Below are 5000 nucleotides of genomic sequence, written 5' to 3'. Positions count from 1 at the left end.
ACCAGCCAAACGTACATCCTGATTTGACACATCTCTGGCAACCTAACCCACGTTGGCCCTTAACCTAACCCACGTTGGCCCTTAACCTAACCCACGTAGGCCCTTAACCTAACCCACGTTGGCCCTTAACCTAACCCACGTTGGCCCTTAACCTAACCCACGTTGGCCCTTAACCTAACCCACGTTGGCCCTTAACCTAACCCACGTTGGCCCTTAACCTAACCCACGTTGGCCCTTAACCTAACCCACGTTGGCCCTTAACCTAACCCACGTTGGCCCTTAACCTAACCCACGTTGGCCCTTAACCTAACCCACGTTGGCCCTTAACCTAACCCACGTTGGCCCTTAACCTAACCCACGTTGGCCCTTAACCTAACCCATGTTGGCCCTTAACCTAACCCACGTTGGCCCTTAACCTAACCCACGTTGGCCCTTAACCTAACCCACGTTGGCCCTTAACCTAACCCACGTTGGCCCTTAACCTAACCCACGTTGGCCCTTAACCTAACCCACGTTGGCCCTTAACCTAACCCACGTTGGCCCTTAACCTAACCCACGTTGGCCCTTAACCTAACCCACGTTGGCCCCTTAACCTAACCCACGTTGGCCCCTTAACCTAAGTTACGCTGCACCTTAACCTAAGTTACGCTGCACCTTAACCCAAGTTACGCTGCACCTTAACCCAAGTTACGCTGCACCTTAACCCAAGTTACGCTGCACCTTAACCCAAGTTACGCTGCACCTTAACCCAAGTTACGCTGCACCTTAACCCAAGTTACGCTGCACCTTAACCCAAGTTACGCTGCACCTTAACCCAAGTTACGCTGCACCTTAACCCAAGTTACGCTGCACCTTAACCCAAGTTACGCTGCACCTTAACCCAAGTTACGCTGCACCTTAACCCAAGTTACGCTGCACCTTAACCCAAGTTACGCTGCACCTTAACCCAAGTTACGCTGCACCTTAACCCAAGTTACGCTGCACCTTAACCCAAGTTACGCTGCACCTTAACCCAAGTTACGCTGCACCTTAACCCAAGTTACGCTGCACCTTAACCCAAGTTACGCTGCACCTTAACCCAAGTTACGCTGCACCTTAACCCAAGTTACGCTGCACCTTAACCCAAGTTACGCTGCACCTTAACCCAAGTTACGCTGCACCTTAACCCAAGTTACGCTGCACCTTAACCCAAGTTACGCTGCACCTTAACCCAAGTTACGCTGCACCTTAACCCAAGTTACGCTGCACCTTAACCCAAGTTACGCTGCACCTTAACCCAAGTTACGCTGCACCTTAACCCAAGTTACGCTGCACCTTAACCTAACTTACGCTGCACCTTAACCTAAGTTACGCTGCACCTTAACCTAACTTACGCTGCACCTTAACCTAAGTTACGCTGCACCTTAACCTAAGTTACGCTGCACCTTAACCTAAGTTACGCTGCACCTTAACCTAAGTTACGCTGCACCTTAACCTAACTTACGCTGCACCTTAACCTAACTTACGCTGCACCTTAACCTAACTTACGCTGCACCTTAACCTAACTTACACTGCACCTTAACTGTCACATGTAACGTCACAGGAATGTAGCTTTGCCTAACAGCAACCCTCTGAACATAGTTCACTGCTTGGATCCTCTGGTGTCATGTGTATTTCTTGATGCCATGGTGCGTACCCTCACATAAAGGTCTTTCGAGTGTTGCGTACTTTCTACACAGTCCCGCTAACCACTGGAAGGGTGTACCGCTACAGAACGAATATCGCCCTCCCCTCCTGCCCTTCCAAGCTGGTCGGTCAGGCGTTTGTTTGTGAAATGAGCCTTGCAGCTGTTCAGTTGCATTCGGTTGTCGATGCAGTCAGTGTACGTTGTGGTACGGCCTGTGTGGACTGTCCGCTGATGTACGCGTAACCCACACTGATCATCCGTCGTTACGTACTGAGTGACATAATGTGGCACATGCTTGACCGTACACCGGCTGCGCCCTACAATGGCGAATCATAAGGGCCATATGTTGTGCACGATGCTACTTGTCTCGTCTCCCCATTACAGCGAGATTGCACTGTTGTACGCCGTACAGACATGTGGTAGGTAGGTACGGACGAAAGTATTGCATGTTGGCCCCCCCCCCCCCCCTCCTCCCTCTGCCGGGAATCAGCGTGAGCCGTCTGTTGATGTAGCGACGAGGGTTTTCCTATTTAATCGTATTGCCCCACACAACATGATAGCACGGTGGACCGCGTTCCACATCTGCGACATGCTACAGAGGCCGGTTGACAGTCGACCGCGCAAGGGACATTGCACACGTGCGCGGACCATCTTCCACGTGTTCTCTCGTGTACATGCCGCAGTGTGTATGTGGGCTGATGTAGCGTGTCGTGACACATAACATGCAGGCATGCCAGAATCGTAGATTTCGCAAATGTAGATTGACGTATACGTTTGCTGCCAAAGATCCGCAAATGAACTGGAAATCAGTTGTTGAGCGGTTGTTCGCGCTGCAGGTGCATCGGTGATAGCGACGATCGGTACATCTATGAACCGGTTGTTTCGGCGGTACCCGCCATGCCCCCGAACCTGAGTTGGCCATGTGGGTATGAAGCGATACGAGGCTGTGGCTTGGCGGGACAGTCCCCGGCCGGTGAGGGGGGGCCGCCCGGCGTGCTGGCCGCGCGCTGCGTGAGCGCACGCACTACAGCCGGCTGGTGGGGGGCGCCCAGTGGCAGGAGCGCCGGCCGACGGGCCCGGCTGGCGTCCCAGCTATGCGCCGGCGCACCCTGCGCGCGGCGCCAGGCGGCCAAAGTGGGTTCTGCCGAGCCCGGTGCGAAGCGCGGTGGACATCTGCAGTGTGCTGGTCCGATTGCGGACTGTGTGCGTTGAGGATGCGCCGCCGCCCGGCACTCGGCGTCGCGACGCCGTCTGCTGCTCGGTCGCCCCCAGCGGTTCTCGCAGGTGGTTTGTATCGCAGCTCTGCGGACGTGTTGGCGCGTGCGCTGTGCTGGGAGAGTTCGCTTCTGCACCCAAGTGGGGCTTTGCCCTTCTGTGGCGCTGGCGTTGGAGCTGCCGGTCACCGTAGGTGGCGCGTGTTGTTTCCCGCCGGCAATGCCACGACAGCACGCTCCCGGGCCTCTGTCGGCAGCGGCAAGCTCAGTTGGGAGCACGGGTGTTCGCACTGAAAGCGTCTACTCGCCCATCTCCGGGCGATTGCGCCTCTCTCGAACCCGACCAAGTACTTAGGACGGCGCTGCGCGCCGCCGGGACCTGAGAGGGTTTCGAGGTGTATCGTGCAGGGGAGCTCAGCCTCCTCCTGTTTGCAGAATAATTGAGCGGACGCTTGCGTGTTCGCGCGGGCCCTCGGGACACACTCCCGGGCGGCCGGCTGCTCAGCTCTCGTTGACGCAGCTCCCTGGTTGATCCTGCCAGTAGTCATATGCTTGTCTCAAAGATTAAGCCATGCATGTCTCAGTACAAGCCGCATTAAGGTGAAACCGCGAATGGCTCATTAAATCAGTTATGGTTCCTTAGATCGTACCCACGTTACTTGGATAACTGTGGTAATTCTAGAGCTAATACATGCAAACAGAGTCCCGACCAGAGATGGAAGGGACGCTTTTATTAGATCAAAACCAATCGGATTGGCTCGTCTGGTCCGTTTGCCTTGGTGACTCTGAATAACTTTGGGCTGATCGCACGGTCCTCGTACCGGCGACGCATCTTTCAAATGTCTGCCTTATCAACTGTCGATGGTAGGTTCTGCGCCTACCATGGTTGTAACGGGTAACGGGGAATCAGGGTTCGATTCCGGAGAGGGAGCCTGAGAAACGGCTACCACATCCAAGGAAGGCAGCAGGCGCGCAAATTACCCACTCCCGGCACGGGGAGGTAGTGACGAAAAATAACGATACGGGACTCATCCGAGGCCCCGTAATCGGAATGAGTACACTTTAAATCCTTTAACGAGTATCTATTGGAGGGCAAGTCTGGTGCCAGCAGCCGCGGTAATTCCAGCTCCAATAGCGTATATTAAAGTTGTTGCGGTTAAAAAGCTCGTAGTTGGATTTGTGTCCCACGCTGTTGGTTCACCGCCCGTCGGTGTTTAACTGGCATGTATCGTGGGACGTCCTGCCGGTGGGGCGAGCCGAAGGCGTGCTTGCGCGTCCCGAGGCGGACCCCGTTGAAATCCTACCAGGGTGCTCTTAGTTGAGTGTCTCGGTGGGCCGGCACGTTTACTTTGAACAAATTAGAGTGCTTAAAGCAGGCAAGCCCGCCTGAATACTGTGTGCATGGAATAATGGAATAGGACCTCGGTTCTATTTTGTTGGTTTTCGGAACCCGAGGTAATGATTAATAGGGACAGGCGGGGGCATTCGTATTGCGACGTTAGAGGTGAAATTCTTGGATCGTCGCAAGACGAACAGAAGCGAAAGCATTTGCCAAGTATGTTTTCATTAATCAAGAACGAAAGTTAGGGGTTCGAAGGCGATCAGATACCGCCCTAGTTCTAACCATAAACGATGCCAGCCAGCGATCCGCCGCAGTTCCTCCGATGACTCGGCGGGCAGCCTCCGGGAAACCAAAGCTTTTGGGTTCCGGGGGAAGTATGGTTGCAAAGCTGAAACTTAAAGGAATTGACGGAAGGGCACCACCAGGAGTGGAGCCTGCGGCTTAATTTGACTCAACACGGGAAACCTCACCAGGCCCGGACACCGGAAGGATTGACAGATTGATAGCTCTTTCTTGATTCGGTGGGTGGTGGTGCATGGCCGTTCTTAGTTGGTGGAGCGATTTGTCTGGTTAATTCCGATAACGAACGAGACTCTAGCCTGCTAACTAGTCGCGTGACATCCTTCGTGCTGTCAGCGATTACTTTTCTTCTTAGAGGGACAGGCGGCTTCTAGCCGCACGAGATTGAGCAATAACAGGTCTGTGATGCCCTTAGATGTTCTGGGCCGCACGCGCGCTACACTGAAGGAATCAGCGTGTCTTCCTAGGCCGAAAGGTC

General features: G+C 54.3%; 1 non-coding gene across 1 annotated transcript in view; it reads left to right on the top strand.

The window, feature by feature from the left end:
• The first annotated feature begins 3401 nt into the window (after positions 1–3401).
• LOC126320027 (small subunit ribosomal RNA) overlaps positions 3402–5000 on the top strand; it is a 1893-nt gene continuing 294 nt past the window's right edge. Inside the window, exon 1 of the ribosomal RNA XR_007557801.1 lies at positions 3402–5000. This exon is cut by the window's right edge and continues 294 nt beyond it. This is a non-coding gene — a ribosomal RNA (small subunit ribosomal RNA).

This window comes from Schistocerca gregaria, unplaced genomic scaffold, assembly GCF_023897955.1.
Source record: "Schistocerca gregaria isolate iqSchGreg1 unplaced genomic scaffold, iqSchGreg1.2 ptg000695l, whole genome shotgun sequence".
Lineage (NCBI taxonomy): Eukaryota > Metazoa > Arthropoda > Insecta > Orthoptera > Acrididae > Schistocerca > Schistocerca gregaria.
This window is presented reverse-complemented; position numbering and strand designations above follow the sequence as displayed.